This window comes from Alexandromys fortis, unplaced genomic scaffold (genome assembly GCF_014885135.2).
Source record: "Alexandromys fortis isolate MF-2015 unplaced genomic scaffold, M_Fortis_MF-2015_v1.1 scaffold_13, whole genome shotgun sequence".
Taxonomy (NCBI): Eukaryota; Metazoa; Chordata; class Mammalia; order Rodentia; family Cricetidae; genus Alexandromys; species Alexandromys fortis.
In genome coordinates this window covers 5,718,310-5,739,389 of record NW_026067908.1, presented here as the reverse complement: position 1 = coordinate 5,739,389, position 21,080 = coordinate 5,718,310, and the positions used below count along the sequence as shown (strand labels likewise).

The window sequence follows — 21,080 nt, the reverse complement described above, 5'->3', positions numbered from 1 at the left end:
GAAGGAAAGGAAGGAAGGAAGGAAGGAAGGAAGGAAGGAAGAAAGAAAGAAAGAAAGAAAGAAAGAAAGAAAGAAAGAAAATGGCAAAGAAAAGAGTTATCTGTCAGCAAAGACTGAGAGCGTAAGCCCATGGACTAAGCACTGCTGTGTAACAAGCAGCCCACACCTTCCTGCTTTGTTTTGTAACTCTTCTCCATGTAAGCACCTAAGGGAGAAGGCTGAACTAGGCAGGTCTAACACAAGGCCCCCTTGCACTGCAATCAAACAACTGCCAGATATGGTCAGCAGGGGACTTCAGGAGTCAGGTAATGGCTAAGCACCTTGCCCTTTGACTTAGCCTGGGACTTCTTCCTGTACCTTCTCTGCACTCCTCACAGCATGGTGGCTTCAAGACAGTCTGCTGCTTAGGTGACTTCCGGCTTCCACCACAGTGAACTCTCCATAACTGCAGAAGCACCAGCAACTGGGCATGGTGGGGCAGGCCTGTAATTCCGGAAGGAATCTGAGGCAGGAGGTGCCTGAGTTCAAGGCCAGCCTGTTCTACACAGCAAAACCCTATCTAAAACAATGAACAGAGGGGCTGAAAAAATAGCTCAGTGGTTCAGGTCCCTGGCTGCTCTTTCAGAGGTCCTGAGTTAAATCCCCAGCTCACAACCATCTGTAATGGGATCTAATTCCCTCTTCTGGTGTGCCTGAAAGCAGGTCATTCATCTACATAAAATAATATTTAAAAAGGAAAACACAATGAACAGAAAGTAAAGAATGACAGAGTCTCCCTATACATGCCAGGCTGTCCTGGAATTCACAGTGATCCTCCTGCCTCATCCTCCCCCGGGCTGAGATGAAAGGAATGTACCACCACACCTGGCTACAAATGGTCCCTCTGGATCTCTGATTTCTCTGCTTTTCATACAGCTGTCCTGAGTTCCTCCCTGTGGCTTCCAATGTCTAAATGACTCGGGTTAATGTCTTGCTAAGATGTCACAGTACAGTGAAGAAAACAAACTAGACTACTCAGAGTGGAGTTACCCCAAAAGCAAGAGATACTTACTACCCGCAAGCCCCCCACCCCCCACCCACCCTCACATCACCCCTCCACTGCCCACAGCCTCTACATGTGCCCATTTTCCTGGCTAAAGGAAACTTGGCTATCTGGAAACTTCGATGCTGTTTCAGGAAGTGCCCACGCACCTTCTCAGGAGAGAAAGGGCCTGAGGCCGGCTGAGTAGCCTGAGGAGCCTGGACTGGGTTCAGAAGCTTGGGAGAACTGCTAAACTCTGTAGAGAACATCTTGGACAAAGGGGGGAGCTGGGAGGATGAGGTAAGGAGGAGAGAAGTAAGGGAGGAGGTGAGGCGTGTAGAGGGACGAGGCACAGGTATGAGCATCTGCCTAGACAGAGATGTCTAATGTTCAAGTTACTGGTGTCTCTCCCTAGTGTCCCCAAATCCTGACAAAAAAACAGGGGGTACATTTGCCAGACCTCAGCCCTTCAAGCCAAACTGACCTTGCCCAGGTGTCCTCAGTGGCTGAGTGGCCATGCTGTTGCATTGACCAATGACCTAAGAAACACAGTGGTGGCGCACGCCTTTAATCCCAGCACGTAGGAGGCAGAGGCAGACAGATCTCTGTGAGTTCAAGACCAGCCTTGTGTACAGAATGAGTTTCAGGACAGCCAGGACTGTTTCACAGAGAAACCCTGCCTCGAAATACCGAAGGAAGAAAGGAAGGAAGGAAGGAAGGAAGGAAGGAAGGGAGGGAGGGAGGGAGGGAGGGAGGGAGGGAGGGAGGGAGGGAGGGAAGGAGGAAGGAAGACAGTGATGTGTCAGCATTCAATACCCACCATTGTGAGCAAATCCCAACTCTGAATGCTACTGAGTACGGTCAAGTGTGTGGGGAGCTGTATACTCTCAGGCACTGCCAGTGGCTCAGTAGAAAGCAACTATATTTAGTGAAATAACTGAGCAGGGGCCATGAAGATGGCTCAGCAGGTAAAAGTGCTAATTGCCCAAGCCCAAAGACCTAAGTTAGATCCCTGGAATCCACATAAAAAGCCAAATGTCAGGGGGCTGGAGAAATGGCTCATCTGTTAAGAGCACTGACTGCTCTTCCAGAGGACCTGGGTTCAATTCCTAGCAGACTCATGGCAGCTCACAACTGTCTGTTCAGGATCCAACACCCTCACACAGACATACATCAGGCAAAAAAACACCAATACCAACCTTAACACAGCAAGACAGAAGAAACAATTCAGGAGCTCACCTCAAGAGTCAAGTCAACAGGCCAGGAAGTGGTGGCACTTAGGAGGTAGTGACAGGCAGATCTCTGTGAGTTCGAGGCCAGCCTGGTCTACAGAGCGAGTTCCAGGACAGGCTCCAAAGCTACACAGAGAAGCCCTGTCTCGAATAACCAAAAAAAGAAAAAAAGTCAAGTCACCTGGGGTCCTATGGCGCACAGCAGCAAAAACAAGAAAGAAGAGAGACCCTCCTCAACACAGTGGAAAGCAAGGACAGACTTAAATATTGTCCCCCGATCTCCATGTGTGTATTATGCCACGTGTACATGCACACGCACACACACACACACACACACACACACACACACACACACTAATGGAGCAGATTTGGGATCTCCCAGGACACTTCCTGCAGGACATCAGAGGACATGGATCAGGGGCTCTGCCACAGACTCCTTGGGGAGGCAGAAGTTGGGGAGGCCATCACCACCAGGATGATGGGTGGGGAGAGCCCACAGTCCAAGACCTCCACACTCATTCTAAGCTTCGGCAAGGACTCTTCCAGGGGAGAGTGTAAACAGCTGCAGAAGTTCCCGATGCATACATCCTTAACAGCATAAACAGAATCCAATGGAGCAGGGCTTCTGGGATGAGGAGACACAGGGGAGGAAAGCAAAGGACAGAAACAAGATCCAGTAAGCATGAGGTATTTCCTGTGAGCCGAACCTGTGTTTGGAGCCTCTTAACTGCTCAGCTCACCTCTGGACTATCCCATAAGGAAGGTACTGTTCACGAGAAGCATCAGGTGAGGAACTGGGGCTGGAAGAGTCATTATTACCCGGCAGTGCACAGCTGAGGAAATAGGGGGAGGTGCCAGATTTTTTTCTTTGTCTTTTTGTTTCTTTCCTTTTTTGTTTTGTTTTGTTATCAGACTGGGTCTCTCCCTGTAACCCTGGCTGTCCTGGATCTCATTACATAGATCAGACTGGCTCAGAACTCAGAGATCCACCAGCCTCTGGCTGAGTGCTGGAATCACCACCATGCCTGGCTCCCTTCTCGCTTCTAAACATGCACCAACATGCGCCACCTCAAATTAAGTCCTGGCTTTGACTGCCCTGGATCTTCCCACTACCCACAATGCCTTCTCTCTGCAGGATGGGACCCATGCCCTAGGCAGACCCTCTTCTCTCCAGGAGCCCCTTGGGGGAGGAGGGAGGCTCCAGATGGCACAGGGTGAGGGAACCAACAAGGACCTAGGAACAGGTCACATGGTTCAAGTTTTGGCTCTGACTTTCATCAGTTATACTTTTTTTCTCTTGGAACTCAAACAACAACAACAACAACAAAAATTCCTGTAGATTTTTCAGAATAAGGACATAAGAGCTATTATACATGTAGGATTTTTTTTTCTCTTTCTTTTAAAAAATTGAAGGATTTTAAATTCTTTTAGAAAAAGGACTGAGGGTTGTGGCTCAGGAGAGAGGGCTAGCTTAGCATGCGAAAGGCCACAGGTTCAGTTCCATCAGTGGGGGGGGGGGGGGGATACAATGTGCATGTGCGGATCTTCAGCAGGTAAGATGAGTTCTGGCAAACAACTTGGCCATTTTGACAGCCCTTCCCCTGTCGGAACAAGTCTCTCCAACTGCAAAATGGGATAATATCCACCTTCCACAGAGAAAACTAGCGTGAGACAAAAGCACGGAGAGCAAGCGGTAGTGTTGTTACATTAATAAGTTGTATTAACAAGCAGCTTGGGCACTTCTTCAACACAAACTGAGCACCTGCCTTGTGTCCAGGTGTGTGAGTTGCAAGAGACCCAAAGGCTGAGCGAGATGTGGGGTTGCCAGTGTGAGTGCTGATACCATGTCGGGATGGTATCATGGTCAAAAAGGAGAAAACAAGCCTGGCTTTGGAGGTCAACACGGCTTCCTGGAAGTGACTTTTGAGTGACACCTTGTAAAACCCAACAGGTGAGTGCAGACAGGACAGCAGGTAGCTAGGTGTGGCTCTGCGGGGTTTGGAACACTCTGAGTTCAGCCTGAGGAAACTATACCGGGGGTAGAGGCACACACCTGTAATCCTAGCACTCAGGAAATGGAGAAGGGGACTGCCACAGGCTGCAGAGCAAGCGCCAGGCAAGCTCTGTGAGACTCTGCCTCGGCAAGAAAAGGAAGTTCAACCAACCGGCACTGCTGTGCACACCTTTAATCCCAGCACTCGGGAGGACAAAGGCAGGCAGAGGTCTGAGTTCAAGGCCAGCCTGGTCTATAGAGACAGCTAGGGCTACACAGAGAAACCCTGTTTCAAAAAACCAAACAAACTATATATTCATATTTCATACATATGCCCTACTGCAGAGACCACTGCTGGCGCAGCTATGGTGGACGTCATGATTCCTGACTGAGGATTCCTTGCTCCAGCCATGACCACTGCAGGCAGCTTGCACCAGCTTTGGAAAAGACATTACTCCAAGCAAAACAAGAACCCTTCTCATCCAGTAGCCACTGTCACTCAGAAGGCCTGAGAGCCCTGTTATGCCGGGCTGTGCTTGTAGAATTACAGTCACATGTGGGCCATGTCCTTTTTCTTTCTTCCTTTTTGTTTTTGTTTTTGAAGAGAGGGTTTTCCTGTGTAACAGTCCTAGCTGTCCTGGAACTAGCTCTTGTAGACCAGGCTGTCCTGGAGCTCACAGAGATTCACCTGCCTCTGCCTCCCAAGTGCTGAGATTAAAGGCATGTGCTACCACCGCCTGGCGCCACATCCCTTTTCCTTTTCTCAAGCTATTTTCTCAACCTTGGTAGACAAGCCCAGAAGGCTTCTTTTCTGTGTATTATGCCTTGATGTTAAAGCAAGTCCAATAAAAGGCTTCTTTAGAATAGCCTTTTATTGTCCGTGTGGAGTAGGCTGAGCTGCTTGCACAAAGAACTGAAGAAGCTCCTTGGTTTTGACCCCAGGCATGTCCAGTACAGTGAGAAAGCAACTGGAGAGTTCCAGAGGGTGGGTAGATCAGAAACTATGGAGAGCTGAGACTACACAGGGCGAGAGAGGCAGCCTAGAGCCACAAGCCTTGGTTCTGCTAGAGTTTCTGAGAGGCAAAGTCCCAACTCCCAAAGCAAGGGAGCTGTAACTCTAGCTTCCATGTGTTGGATTATTGACTTGCAAAGCCTAGAACAGGAAGCCTGAGACCTGAGCACCACAGTTACGGTCTCTAGCTTTGAAAGCTTGGGGCAATAAGCATCTAGTTTTCAGGACCCAGAATTGTAAGCCTCTGGCTTTGAAAGCCCACAGCTGGCTATGATTTGATCATATCAGTAGAACCTGTGTGTGTGTGTGTGTGTGTGTGTGTGTGTGTGTGTGTGTGTGTGTGTGTGTAGAGAGAGAGAGAGAATCTGAACCTATAGGTAGAGTTTCGAGACTTCAGATGTGAAAAGCATGGAATCATGATCCTCTAGTTCCCAGGACTTAGCAGGTGTGCTCAACCTACAGCCCAGAACTTCATGCATCTCAGAACAGCTGTGGATGGCTCTCAACACATTTGCGGAAAACCATGTCACACTGTGATAGCAGAAGGCGTGGACCTCCTTGGCTGAGCTATAAGGTCTGGACTCTCACGAGCCCAGGCTGCCGATGCTACACCCTTGCATAGTCAGCTTTTCCCTCTGAAGCCAAAAGACCTTCAGGCTAGACCCTGTGATGCACACCTGTCATCCCAAGGAGGCAGAGGCAGGGGAATCACCCTAAGTTTGAGGCCAGCCTGATCTACCTAGTAAGCTCCTACACAGTCAGAGCTCCTAGGGGAGAAAAGAATCTCACTGCAAAAAGGGGAGGGGGAAGATCCTCAACCAATTATCTGTGATCCACTCCATGGTCCACCTTATACACACTCTCTCTCTGTCTCTGTCTCTGTCTCTGTCTCTCTCTCTCTCTCTCTCTCTTCATCTCCTTACACTTCAGCCAGCCTTATTTCCACACCATCCTTTTACTTCACTGTATGGGGCTTTTCCCCTCAAAATTCAGCACATCACATCCTTCAGGAAGCATTTCCTGACTCAGCCTAGGCGAGGGTTCTGAGGGTCCTTAAGAACCTATTCTGACACTAGGTGTAGTGGACGCCTTTATCCCAGCACTTGGGAGGCAGAGGCAGGTGGATCTCTGAGTTCAAGTTCCCCAGCCTGGTCTACAAAGTGAGTTCCAGGACAGCCAGGGCTGTTACACAGAGAAGCCCTGTCTCAAAAAACCAAATCCGGGGAAAAAAAATCTGCCTGGTATACTGATCCACAACTTTAAGCCCAGCACCTGGTAGGCACAAACACACAGATCTGAGTTCAAGACCAGACTGATCTCTATAGCAAGTTCTAAACCAGTCAGGGCTATATAATGAGATACTGCCAATAATATAATAAAATAATTGATAGAAATAATCATTCTATCAATTGTTATGGGGTCACCACGCTGGCTATCCCTTTCAGCTACCTGTGACTCGGCAGGGAACGCTTGGAAGTGCTCTTAGGTATCACCAAGGTCTGGGATTCCACCAGAGCCAAGCCAACAGGACAGTCTCGAGAATATCACGCATGTGTCAGAGAGGAAGGAACCCAAGAAGAAGCTGGAGATGGGGGGTGATGTTGAGGCTTGGCAGGGTGTACAGGAAGGCTCTAAGAAACCAGTTCAGAGCCCCAAGGAGACCAGCAGGGGCAGGTGGCTGAGAGGATGGAGAGAAGAGAAATTTGGAGATACTTTAAGGGGAGAAAGGAAAGCAGGAGAGCAGGCAGCTCCCCAGTCTCCAGGAAAAGAGGGAGGCGGCAGCAGGCATTTCGGACACCAGTTACCTTGGACACAAATAACCCTCAGGGACCCTGGCCACGTTAGCACGAGCTGCAGCCTCTTGACAGCAGCCTCGGCAGCAGCGAGTGCACAGCCCCCCTCCCTTCCCCAGGGGCTGACTTGACGCTCTGCTGGCTGTGAGCCCACTGCTCCCTCCCGCAGTTAGCTCTGCGCCAGCCAGGGGAGGAAAAGGGAGGGGCGGGGCGGGAGCCCTGCAGGGAAGAAGGGAGGGCGGAAGAGAGGAAGCCAGTGGGGGGGGGGACCCCAACACCAACCGAGGAGCAAGAGTATAAGAGAGGGTGTGGCAGACAAAAAAGGAGGAGCCTAGCTGTGTCACCTAGGGGTGTAGGAAGAAGAGGAGATGCCTTTTTTATAACTCCATACCCCCCCCTTCCGTTTTGCAGATCTGGACACTGAGACCTAGAACCCAGGGTTTTGCAAATGCACACCTTTCTGTCCGTCCTTTCTCCCATCCGGGAGCAGTCACTTCCACCCTGGTCTGGCTGGGTGTAGCTCAGGTCTGTTGCAGAACTGGCCTGCTCCCCAAACTTATGTTCCTGCCTGTATGATACAGAGAGAAACCACAAAACAGGGACATTAGTTCTCCGCTGGCTGAACAAGTGAAAATTCTCCTGAGTTCTCACTTGTAAAATGAGAATTAGAGAGCCCAGTGGTGGGTGGCACTCACCGTTAATCCCAGCACTCAGGGAAGCAGAGGCAGGTGCTTCTCTGTGAGTTCGAAATCAGCCTCCTCTACAGCCAGGGCAACACAGAGAAGAAACCCCGTCTTGAGAAAAATAAGAGGCGCGAGAGAGAGGCTGACTTGAGAGTTGGTGCCTCTAAGGAGAAGCCATCCTCAAGGATGGCCCCAAAGACACCGGACCTGAGTGAAAACAGAACAGCTGGCTCAAACAAGCCATGAGCGAAGGATCCCCTCTCTAGAGGGTTAGTTTCAGTAACTACAGGACCAAAAGACTTGACTAGGGAAAAGCTGTAGGATGCACCCAAGTTTCAAACTCTAGAGCAGAAATATAAACCCTCCTACCCCATCCTTCAGCCTTTAGAACTGTTCCTTGGAGGTCGTCCTCCAGCTTGTCACCAGCCTGCCAAGGGTCTAGGCAGTCCAGCCGTGCTTGTTAGGCCTCTAACACTCTCCAGCAGATGCCCTGGTCCCAGGTACCAGATCCCTACCCTCCACATCCTCTCCGCCCCTCCTGCACACCCTCGCTGCCTCTAGGGGGCAGTGTTGCCCCGAACTTGGCGGCCCGCCGCCACTTCCCCCGCCCTGGCGAGCGCCGGGAGGACGCTAAGGTTCTGGGAATACTAGATGCCCCCGGCACACGCCGCCCCCCGCCGCCGGCCCAGCCCCGGGGCTCCCGCGCTGCGCAGCCCGCTCGGTGCGGACTTGCTGCTGGTTCCCACCCCTCCCTGCACAAGGCACTTCGCGGGAAAAGGCTGGGTTTTGCCTTTTTTTTTTTTTACTTCAAAGATTGGGGCAAAATACTGGGTTCAGAATATACGCACCAACCTATTCGCCTGTGCTCAGAGGGGGAAAATAAGAGAGGCCAGGGGGCTTGTTCTACCCAAGAACCTGTCAACTGCTTCCCCGTCGCCCCTTTATCCTCTGCCATCCCTGCTAGCCTTCTACAAGCATCCATCCCGCACCTCCTCTCCCAGAGCATCGCCAGGGAGCCAACCCCAGGAGGACGTGCCCTGGGGCTGCTGTGTCCGACGGGATCTGGCCCCAAAGCTGGGCTCGCATATGTACAGCTGGCCAGGCTCGGGTCCCGGACGCAGCCTTCATTCGGGGTGCGTTTCGGGAACGACTCCCGCTGCGAATGCCCCCGTCGCCCGACTCTGAGCCGTGAAGTCAGGCTGGAGCGATGCTTCTGGGGGGTTGGAAACGGAGGGAAAGCCCCATTCGAGTTCCGGCCAACGGTTTAATGGGAGGCGGGGGGATGTAAAAGCCCCGAACCCACAAAGCAGACTTTTTAAAAATTCTAATTGAAACCATCTCGAAGTAAGGGCCGTCAGGAGCGGGCCAGCTCCCCGCCCCCCGTCCCATCCCCCTCCCCTGCTCCCCCGAGTCCGATGAAGTCATGATAACTAGACTGCAAAAAGAAAAAAGTGGGGGGTGGTCTGGGGGGCACGGGGGTACCCGGCTGGGGCCCCGCACGGACACAGTTTGGATACTATGGTTACGCGATCCGACCCAAACAGCGAAGACGGACAACAATAGCGGCCGCCAGAGGAGGAAATTCCTTCCGGGGTGGACGGCGCGGGGGGAGGGGCGCCTGGCTGGAACGCCGAGGCGGCGGCTCGGCCAATCAGCGCGCGGCCGCCGGCGGTTTCAAGGTGCCCCGCGCCAGCCCCCCCCCCCCCTCGCGCTCCGCTCGGGCGCTGGAATTGCTGAGACGTTTCCCTGCACGCGCCCGGGTAACACTGCGGGGGCTGCTGCCCAGGCCGACACCCCCAGCGCTCCCCGCACCCCTCCCGGAGCCCACCACCCGGGCCCAACTGAGCGTTCCACTGCACGAGTTGCTTGCACTCGAAGGAGGTGGGGGGAAAAATCCCTGCCAGTCACCCCTTTCTGTGGGGTTGGTTCCTGCACAAGCCTGTTTTCTATTTTAAAGCATGTCTCAAGAAGAAAAAAGAAGAGAGAGAGAGAGAGAAAGGAGAGAGAGAAGGTCCACCCCGGACTCAGCAAGCCTGGGAGGACCTGGTGCCGGCCTCCCTGATCTCAGGGGTTGTTATGTAATAAGTTGGGTTATTGATGTTGAAGGTCTTGCCCAGGCATCAGAGAAGCAGGAGGCCAAGGGCAAAGCTGCCGTGGAGAACCCACCAGCACCATCAAATTAAAATTATCTACCTAGTAATAGACAACCAGGGGCTCCCCTCACCTGGTACCTGGATTTTTATGTGGTAACTAGTGAAGTGACTGCCTCTCCCACCATCACCCCCCAAGGAGTCTGGAGTCTGTGGCCAGGTCATACTCCTTGGGAAGACCAGGACTAGCTACCAAGCCAGCAGCACTTCAAGTTCCCATCCTGCCTGCGCCCCCCACCCCCAAACATGCTATACTCGGCGCTGCGAGCCTTAGATTCTCATCAGTCCCTTTTCTTTTTTAAGCTCCTGACCAGGCTTTTGCTTTCTGATGGCTCCTGGGCACAGAACACCACTTCCCCGGGAGCACATGCTTTTTTATTCATTGCATGCATAGAGGTTTGCTTCTCTGGAAGGATCCAGCGTTCAAAATCTGTCTCTCCCCCTCTCTCCACAGATAATGGGGATAGCCCTAATTCTCCAGTTCCCCGTGCGTCTTTTTATAAATAAATAATGAGATTTTTATTAATTATGCACGTACGGTATCTGCACGCAGATTGCTATGTCTCTTGATGCTTAATAATAATAATAATACAAGAGAAACACTACACACTGTGCCTGGGTGTTTCCCCCCCTGCAAGCAAACAAAAACTTCAAGGGGCCATATGTCCCCGAAGGGGAGGGGAAGAGAGAGGCAGAAGTTGGGGAGTGTGCGTGACATGAAGGGATTAGAGGGGCTTCCTTGCAGGTTTTCAGGGCAGCTGAAGGCAGATTTCAAGTTGCCTGCTTCTCTTTCTGTAATTGAGCTGCAAGTCTGAATATTCACCGACGTTCTCTGGGGCATCTGTGTGCGGCTAGGCAGGCGGGATGGGCAGCTGTTGCAGTAAACAGGAAACCAGCAAGAAGGGAGTTGGCGGGAGCCCAGTCCCTGTCTCATTTCGTGCCCCTCCTCAGAGCCCCTGACCCTGAGGCTCTCAAAACACACTTAGCTCCTGAACTCTTCAGCATCCATGTTCCTGCCGTGGGCACAAAATAAGGACTGGACAAACTTTGCACACTGAATGCATGGATCGTGACGACAGGCTGTTGAGAAGGGGCCAGAGCTAGCTAAGTCTTAGGTACCAAGCAGGAGAGGTAGAGGAACTGGATCTACTCCCTGGACAATGGGGTGGGGGGTGGGGGTCCCTGAAGTTGAAGTTGTCTGACCCGGGAAGTGACAGCAGGGCTGAGACCAGACAGAAGAGTACAGAGCAGAGTCAGTATGGCCAGGGAGACGTGAACACAAAGGACTGTCTCTACCTCTGAGATTGCCTAGTGGCTGGGGCCAGAGGTAAGCTTCTGCTCCAAACATTCTAGGTGAGTCTTTGGTGGCAGGATGTGCCTGTGTTGGAGGGGGTGGGGGATGGGAGGTGGGGAGGGTTGAGAAGTGTTTCTCTGTGTAGTCCCTGCTGTCTTGGAACTCACTCTACAGACCAGGCTGGCCTTGAACTCACAGATCTCTGCCTGCCCCTGCCTCTCAGAGTGTTAGGATTGAGGCATGTGCCACCACCACTTGGCTGAGTTCTGAATTTTATTTATTTTTATTTATTTATTTATTTTTGCTTTCAAAGCCCTGGCTGTCCTGGAACTTGCTCTGTAGACCAGGCTGGCTCTGCCTGCTTCTGCCTCCCTAGTGCAAGGATTAAAGGGGTGTGCTACCATCCTTTTGAAAAGAAGGACCTAAGGATACAAAGAAGAGATTGGGACCCTAGACCTCCACCAGCCAGTCAGTGGTGGTGCACGTCTTTAAGCCCAGCACTGGGGAGGCAGTGGCGGGTGGATCTCTGTGAATTGGAGGCCAACATGGTCTACAAAGTGAGTTCCAGGACAACCAGAACTGTTACATAGAGAAACTCTGTCTAGGGAGGGGGACGGATGGACAAACAACAAACAAAGAAAACTAGACCTCCACCTTAAACTGATCTTCTATTTTCTTCTTCTTCTTCCAGGGCTGGGCATCCAGAGGGAAGGGCTCCCATGATAGACAAGCCCTCTACCACTGACCCCTAAGACCCTGAATTATTTTAATTCCACTCATGTGTTTGTTTATGTGATGTAGGTCAGAGGACAAGTTTCAAGAGATGGTTTTCTCCTTCTACCACCTGTATCCCAGGTAGAGCTGTCAGTCTTTTGGCAGCAAGGACCTTTGGCTGCTGAGCCATCTTAGACCCCTATCCCTGGAAATCATAATAAACAAACAAACAAACAAATGGTAGACACATAAAACTACTCATGCACTCATTTATCCAGTGAGGATTGGGGGGAGGTATGGGCCCACCAGGGGTCCCACATGTTAGGAATGGATCTAGGGCCTCAGCAACATGACAACACTTGGCAAAGTTCCTTCTGCAGAAGGGTGCCATGGGTTTGTTTCTTACACACAGCAGTGAGGCTGAGCTGGCACTCCTGCCTGCCTCACAGAGGGGACAGTCTGCTAAGCCAGCCTAGCACAGACCAAGCTTTCTGACAAAGGGGTTAACTGAACCGAACTGGTGTGGCCCGAGCTCATATGTGCACATGCATACACATTTGTGTGCGTGTGAAGTTGTAGATGCCATTTCTCTTGCCTGTGAGATGCCTGTATATCACTGCAGAGTTCAAACATAAGAATAAAATTGCACTGGCTGTGGTTACCGCAAAGCGATCAAGCTGGGTCTTGTTGGCGAAGCCCTGGCATCTGCTGTGTAATTTGGGGAGCACTTAGTCTCCCCTCCGTGTGCGAGTGGGGGTGGCCGTCTGCCTTCTCTCTTTGTATCCTTCTAATTAAAAAGAACCGGGATCCCTCTCCACGTGTGTTCTAGAGCATCTCCTCAGCAGGGAGAGGCAAGGGCTGCACACGCTAGAGGCTCTCAGAGTTTGAGGAGACAGTTCAGGAATCTGACATGCTCTCACCTGTCAGAGGAGTCATGCCCTAATGAGTGACCCTGGGCAAGGCCCTCCATCTGCCCACAAACCATCTGGGTGGGGGAAACTGGGTGGAGACCACTGATCCTCCCTGTTCTGGGATTCTAAGTACCCATGACTGTGAGCTGCTTTCCCTGTGGTCTGTTGAGGTGGTGCCTCTGTTGCATACAGCCATCACGCCTGTCTTCCAGTTGTGGGCCAACACTCGAAAAAGCAAGCCACCTCTAAACCACAAAGGTTCCTAAATGAAGCACACTCGAGAGCTGATAAACACTGTTTCTCATTAATACAGACAGAAAAACACATATCACAAACTGCTCTGAGAGATCAGATGGCCCAGCTTGCATGAGATTCACGTAGACCCTCTTCTTCATCCCCTGCTCTTGTGTGTCCACCAGGTTGGAACGCTGTGACGGGGAGCTCATTACCACACTAGATCCTAGCTGTTGTGTGTGACGGGGAGCTCATTACCACACTAGATCCTAACTGTTCTGTCTACCGAGAAGTCCCGAAAATAATTCCATCATGTTCTGAAATTGAACTCCTGGTGTTCTCAATAGACCTGCTCATCTCCCTTTGTTCGCGTGTCCTGGCTCCAAAAATTGGCACTCCAAGCTAGAAGCTTGGGTAATTCATTTCCCGTTCAACCTGCAGCTAGTCCAGGTCCTGAAATCCTGCCCTTATGCTGTCTTCCCAGTCAGTTCCCGCCTCGACTGTACAGCCTTATCCCGTCACCTGTTAAGTTACAGCAGCCTCTTGGCACCTGGTGTGGCTGCCTACCTGAGCCCTCCTAAGTTCGTCTCCCTAAGCCTACAGGGTCTCTTCTCAAGCTTTCCTATGAACACAGCGATGCTTTTAATAAGCCATGACCCAAGCTGTGCACATAACTTGAGTCTGAATTCCTTAGCGCTTACACAGGCATTTGGACCCTGACCCCCCCACATATGCACACATACACACATATGCATAAATGTTCACACACGGGAACTGTGCACTACTCACCACTCCATACTTCCACACCAACTACAGCAGACAGAGACAAAGGGGTTGCCATGAACTGGAGATCCTCAAGTGTAGGCTCTTTATCTTCTTCATCTTTTCCTTTAGTGGTAGGTAGACACAACATATACAAAGACCCAGAGGCACAAAGAAACACATTAATTAGGGGACAACAATCCATTTCCTGCAATTGGGACCGCAAGCCACCTCCTTTCTCCTGCCATATTACTATCTTAAAAAATGTGGTGACCCCCACCCCTTCTTCCTCCTCTATAGCTTATACTGACTATGGAACCCCCATCTAATGCTGCACCACCCCAGCATGGTGAGTGTTCACTGTAAGTGACTGTGGGACAATGCTCTTGTACCCTGTAGAGATTTGCCACTCACACTGGTTTAATAAAACCAGTAGCCAGGTAGGAACTATAGGCAGGGCGACCAGACTAGGAGAATTCAGGCAAGAGGAAAGGCTCAGTCTGCAGTCACTACCCAGACACAGAGGAAGCAAGATGAGAATGCTGCACTGAGAAAAGGTACCAGCCACGTGGCTAATTATAGATAAGAATTAGGGGTTAATTTAAGTTGTAAGAGTTAGTTAATAATAAGCCTGGGCGAATAGGCCAAGCAGTTTATAATTAATATAAGCCCCTCTGTGTTTCTGTGGGATTGAACAGCTAGTTGCAGGACCAGGCAGGACAGAAACTTCCATCTACAGTAAGTGCTGATGAAGTGCAGCCAATCAGAATAGACTCATGCTAACAGTGAAGGCTTAACACCCCAAGTCAAAATAAAGGAGCTTGTTTTCTCTTCATACTAAGTACATAATATGTTAGATGTATAGGGTTTAATTTATAAAATTGTTAAAAGAAATTTAACTTTTTTCTCTTTTTAAAAATGTAGTTGCTATGACAGGCATGGTAACATATACCTGCAATCTCTAGTACTTGGGATGATGAGGCAGGATGATCAAGATTTCCAGACAAGCTGGTGTCGATTGCGTTCGGGTGGGCTACTCAGTCTAGGGGTTTGTAACCCACCCTGCAATCAAGTTACTCCAGGGTCTCGGAGGGGCGCTACCTGGAAGGGAATGAGCTAAGACAGAAGAAGGAGGCCAAGCAGATTTGTCAAAGCCTCCGTTTATTAGGGACGGGTTACAGTTTATATATGGTAAGGAATGGGGGGCAGGGTAACTGGATTCTTGCGCGTGTTCCAGGTCACGTAGGCCAGGAGGTAGGCTAGGAAGTCAAGTGGCCACACCTGGTTCCCTGGATAGCTGGAATGTGAGGCGGGTTCCGCTAAGAGATTGCTGCTAATTGGGTGAGGGGCATTCTGCAGACTCCCCAGGGTGATGGTTCCTGTAATGATTGTTAGAGGGGAAATGGCTCCTGACAAGCTGGGTACTGGTGGCTTATGCCTTTAAGTCCATCACTCAGGAAGCAGAGTCAGGGACATCTCTCAAGGCCAGCTTAGTCTACAGAGAGAGTTCCCGGATAGCCCGGGCTTTACAAAGAAACCCTGTCTTAACAAACAAAACAAACAAAAAGATTTCCAGGACAGAAATCTTTTCAAGAACAACAAAAACTACGCCAAGCAGAGAATGTCACAAGCCTGTGATCCCAGTTTCTCAGGGGATGGCAGTTCAAGCTTCTAGGGTTCAAGGCCTAGTCAAGTCAACTTAGAAAGACCTATCTCACTGAAAATAAAAAGTCAAAGGAGGGTTAGGGGCATAGAGATGTTGATCAGAGGTGGAGTTAAATCATCAGTAATACACACACAAGCTAATAAGTAAAATGCGGCTGAGCATGATGTATGCCTATAAACCCATCACTCGGCAAGAGTTTCAGGAGTTCAGAGCCAACCTTGGCTACAGGAAACCCTGTCTCAACAACAACAACATTTTACACTGTACCTGTCAACAGTCAGTCATGTTGTAGGAGGGTCTCATGGAGATCCCGCCCTCTCCTTTCTGAACTATGGGCAATTGATGGATTCATGGGATGGGATGATAGTCAATGCCTTCACTTACGTCCCAAACATTAAGCCCAACAGGCTCCAATGGATGGTTTCAAACTGGTGACACACAGACAGACCTGATTAATATCAGTGGGTCACAAGATCAAAAGGTGGGAATGTGAGGAGAAGACCTGTGGGTTAAGAGGGGAATATGATGGAGTAGAAGGAAGATAAAAGAGTGTGAGGGATGAGAACATATATATGTATCAAACCGCCTAAGGATAGATTTAATTAATGACAAATGCATGCATAATCCAAAATTGAATTAATACAATATAGTTACTATAGAATAAAATGAGATCTGACTTACCTTTTTGGCTAGTACTATGTATGTATCTTTGGGACAGCACGGTGAAGAACAAAGACATGTAAACAAAAAGTTGCAGGCAATTGGAGTACCAGAGAGATAGTTCGGAGGTTAAGAGCAGTGACTGCTCTTCCATAGGACCAGAATTCAAATCCCAGCACCTGCATGGCAGCTAGTTGTCTGTAACCCTAATTCCAGACGCTCCAATGCCCTCTGATGCCCTCATAGGCATTGCACACATGTGGTGCACAGATATGCAGGCAAAAATACCAGTACCCATAAAATAAGCACCTCTTTTTTGAAAACGGAAGAATGGGGTGGTGGTGGTGCACATCTTTAATCCTGGCACTTGGAAGGCAAAGGCGAATGGGTCTCTATGAGTTTACAGCCAGCCTGATCTTCAGAGTATGTTCCAGGACAGGCTCCAAAGCTAAAGAGAAACCCTGTCTCAAAAAAAAAAAAAAAAACAAACAAAAAACAATTACAGAAGTGATAGGCTATGTAATGATCTGTCCTGTCCCTTTAAGAGACAAGCTCTGGGCTGGAGAGATGGCTCAGAGGTTAAGAGCACTGCCTGCTCTTCCAGAGGTCCTGAGTTCAATTCCCAGCAACCACATGGTGGCTCACAACCATCTGTAATGAGATCTGGTGCCCCTTCTGGCCAGCAAGCATACAGACAGACAGAACACTGTATACATAATAAATAAATAAATCTTTAAAAAAAAAAAAAAGAGACAAGCTCCGCCTACCCCTCCCCAGTCTGCTGAGACAGGCATATCTTCCTTCCTGCCTGCAGCCTGAGTCTTTTCCTTTTCAGTTTCCCTCTTGAAGAGACAGCTTCCATCTCCCCCCGCCTCGCCTCTCTGTTCTTCTCCCTTTCCCCTCCATAACCCACTAAATAAATATCCAACCTCATTCTGCATGGTGTGCCTATCCATGTCTCTGTCTCTTGCCTGCCATTCCCTGCCCAGGACCGGCCAACTTCAGAGACCTGCAGCTTGGTCTCATGGCATGACCATCTGTCTATCTCTCCTCGTGGTTTCATGAGCTGTCCCTGCCTGGGACTGGCTGCTCTCAGGACCCACTGCCCACTGCCACCGCTTGGAGACCTGCAGAGTTTCTGCCAAAGCAGCCACTTGGGGATCCACAGCATTTTTCCTTAATCCATTACAGCCTATACCTGTAATTCCAGCACTTGGGAGTCACAGACAGAGGCAGAGGGATTGTCATGAATGGAGACCAGCCTGGGTTTCACGGTGCGTTCCAGGACAGCGGCTGCTATTGAAGAGGAGGAAGAGAAGGAGGGGGCCATCGCAGTCATTAAAATAGAAATATGGCAGGAGAAAGGATGTGGCAGTGGCCTGGCAGGAAGCAGTGCTATCTCAAGGGGAAGGCGTCTTCTCGAGGCTGGCCAACACCAGTCCACAGGAGGCTTCCCAGCATGGCTGAAGGCCTGTGCAGCACCTGGTTTCAGTTGCTGTTGACTTGCATTGATAAGCGCTGGTCGAAGAAAGGGCATCAAGTGCTCGCTTCTTCGGCAGTACATATACTAAAACTGGAATGAGACAGAAGATTAGCATGGCCCCCTGTGCGAGGATAAGATGCAAATTCATGAGGCCTAAAAACAAAATAAAAAGGGCATCAAAAAGGTTACTCAGTCATTTTCTCTGGAAAGCTGTCTTAACTACTACATCCCCCTGCCCTGATTTGGTCAGGTTCTCTGCAAGGTCCCTGCCCTCTTTTCCTCCTGGTCACAGCATCGGCCTACAGGGTCATCGCAGTGCTTTTGACAGGCATGACAATGGGCTTTCTTCCCCGGACTCCATCTTCAGGATCTCGAGCCTTGCTTCCTTTGGATTTGCCCTAGAGCTTGAAGCAAGGGAGACTTTCAGTAAATGTTTGTTAAAAGTGGAGAGAATTCCTTCACTCAACAAACATTTATTGACCCCCAGTAACCTTTCCAAAAGGCAGCTATCCACTGCCCCACATGTTCTCAGGCTGCCTCCCTTCAGCCCTGTAGATCTGCTGGAAAGGGTAAGGATGTCTAGCTTCATCACTAAGACCATGTGGTAGTTTGTACATCATCTGGGACAGGTCCCACATAGCTGCATCCTTGTACCTTGAGGAACTTGCCCATAATCACACAGAAGGTCTAGGAGAGGCTGACCCTCACCAACCCATCCTCCAGTCCCTAGACCTCCTGCCTGAGACAGGGTTGGTCCAGGGTTTTCTTGGGACAGTCCCAGTTGACCAGACCATTTTGCCTAGACCACCAACCAGCCTGTCCTTCAATACTGCTCCAGCTGTGAGACAGGCAAGTCTAGCTCACTCACAGCCCGGCAGCTGGAGAGCCCCTTATCCCTCAGCACAAAAGTACCCCCTCCCATGCTGGACTGAGCACCCCACCCCCCAGCACCCCCAGAGGCCCCATTCGGGAAAGGGAGGAGGGAGGAAAAGAGAAACCCACGGGGCCTCTGGGGCACAGCCCTTGAGGAGCCCCGGTGTTTGGTTTCAATTAGGAGGAGAAATTCCAGGAAGCCAGGCCAGTGCTGGGGGAGGGGGTGTGCAGAAGCAGGGCTTAGAAAGAGGAGGCTCCTGGAATCTAGCCTCCGGAAGAGGCTCCCATAGGGCTGAGGGGCCGCTAGGGAGTTGTGTGGCCTAAAGGGCTGGGCTGGATCCCAGGTCACTGTGTACCTTCAAGGTGGCCAAGATGTGGGCCAGGTGCCCATCACCCTACAGATTCTCAAGGCTCAGTGAGCAATGGCCAGCGTTGCCCCGCTCCTGTTCTTTCTCACATTGTTCTCTAAATTCCAGCCTGGGGTGGGGAGGGATGCATGCTGGATGACAATGCAATCAGCCACATACCGAGATGGCCTTAGCCAGGGGCTTGAGCCAACCCAGGAGCTCCAGGTGCAAACAGAACCGCTCTGCAGGACAGGCCACTGGAGACAGAGCTCTCTGGAGCTGGGAACTGAGGAGCCAAGGGGGGAGAAATGCAAGGGTCTTGTCCTCTTCATCCTGCCCTCCTTGGCACTGCCCGAGGTGCTTGGCACACAACAAGTGCTAGGTAGAAGTCTTGCTGCACTGATGGTGATGAACTCTTCTGGGAAATTTCAGTTGCGGCTTCTTAGAAAAGGGGTGCATCTAAGTGAGGCTTAAAGATGTTGGAAAAAAACGCTTATAGACCAAAGCAAGCAGAGCTACGGGCATTCATTAATCCGTCCATTTGACAGCTATGGCTTACATGCCCGTGAAGTTCAGCAGATAGCTAAACTGGACTGGGAGGGTGTGGGCTACAGAATCAAGCGAGAGCCAGTTTGTGGCTCAGGGAGCATCTCGTGGTGTGCTGGCAGAAGTCAGGACAGTACCCTGTAAGAGGTAGGAAGGCCCTAAGAGAAAACCAGAGAACTATTCAAACAGAGACCTATAGTTCCTAGCAGCACTGGCGAGGCAGAGCTGGCTCCAGGACAGGCTTGCTCTCCTCTGCCAGCTGCCCAGTCAATGCAGCTTTTCTTCAGCCAGTCCCTACTGCTGCTAGAAATCGTGGCTGCCTGGGGTAGTCAGGCACTTCAGAGCTGAGTGACTCTGGATTATGTCTCCCTGCGCCCCCCCCCCCAGAGCAGAGGACTTAGACCCACACATCTATCTCCCCAAGTGTGGAGACCAGGGGACTTAGACCAACACATCTCCCCAACTGTGGGGACCAGAGGACTTAGACCAAAAAACACATCTCCCCAAATGTGGAGACCAGAGGACTTACACCAACACATCTATCTCTCTAAGTGTGGGGACCAGAGGACTTAGACCAACACATCTCCCCAAGTGTGGCACAGGCCGAGTAGTATGGGGAGTGAGGTGCTAAACTTCACAGACCAAGTCATATAAAAACAGAGCCTCTGGCTGGGTATGGTAAGTGGCAAACATCTTTAATTCCAGCACTCAGGAGGCAGAGGCTGGTCAATCTCTGTGAGTTCAAGGCCATAAAAAAACAAACAAACAGGGCTGGAGAGATGGCTCGGCTGTTAAGAGCACTGACTGCTCTTACAGAGGACAAGGGTTCAATTCCCAGCACCCATATGGCAGCTCACAACTGTCTGAAGATCCAGTTGCAGGGGATCTGACACCTTCACACCAATGCACATAAAATAAAGTTAAATAAACCATAAAAATATTTAAAAAAAAAAAAAAACAAACAGAGCCCCATCCGAATTTTTAGACCTTTCTTTCTTTCTTTCTTCCTTCCTTCCTTCCTTCCTTCCTTTCTTTCTTTCTTTCTTTTCTAATTTTTCAAGACAGGATTTCTCTGTGTAACAGTCTTGGCTGTCCTGGAACTCGCATAGTAGACCAGACTGGCCTCAAACTCACAGAGATCTGCCTGCTTCTGCCTCCCAAGTGCTGGGATTAAAGGTGTGCACCACCACTATCAGGCTCAGACTTTCACTCTTACCGTTCTCACAGCAGGCCTCTGGAGACACAGAGAGCCAGTGGCCGAGCGCTGCACAAAGCTTGCAGAAGACCCTCGGTTCTGTCTCTGGCACCACAGAAAGAAAACAGAAGTTCTTCTTTTTGTTTATTTTTCATTTTCACTTGGGATGTGTGGGGACACACTTGTGGAGGTCAGAGTTGACACCCAACAGTCACTTCTCTCCTGCAATGGGATTCGATTCGACGGTCAGGGGGTCAGACTTGACAGCAAGCGGTTTTACCTAGTGAGCCATCTCGCCAGCCTAAATTCTTTTACATTGTTTCTTCAATTAAGTTTAGGGGACGAGGGCTCAGTTTAGGGGTGCTGTGGTGACACAGTCCTGCTACGTATCTGCAGTCAGCCATGAACATTCAGCTTCCTGGGTGCCGGGGTTACAGGCATTGGCCACCACACCCGGTGATACCACCTTTCCTACCCTGGTGACTCTTGTCTGTATGGCAAAGAGAGAGCC

General features: G+C 50.5%; 1 long non-coding RNA gene and 1 other non-coding gene across 3 annotated transcripts; one reads left to right on the top strand and one right to left on the bottom strand.

The window, feature by feature from the left end:
* Positions 1-10,430: 10,430 nt before the first annotated feature.
* On the bottom strand, positions 10,431-20,347 carry LOC126497865 (uncharacterized). Of its 2 annotated transcripts, XR_007590704.1 has the most exons (6): positions 19,009-20,347; positions 17,324-18,012; positions 15,733-16,586; positions 14,752-15,178; positions 13,827-13,925; positions 10,431-10,756 (listed from the first exon to the last, which is right to left on the bottom strand). It is a non-coding gene; the product is annotated as an uncharacterized lncRNA (long non-coding RNA). The 2 variants fall into 2 exon arrangements; XR_007590703.1 differs by lacking the exon at positions 19,009-20,347 and having other exon boundaries at positions 17,324-18,509.
* LOC126498118 (U6 spliceosomal RNA) lies at positions 17,666-17,774 on the top strand. Its single transcript, XR_007590778.1, has one exon. It is a non-coding gene; the product is annotated as a U6 spliceosomal RNA (small nuclear RNA).
* Positions 20,348-21,080: the final 733 nt, after the last annotated feature.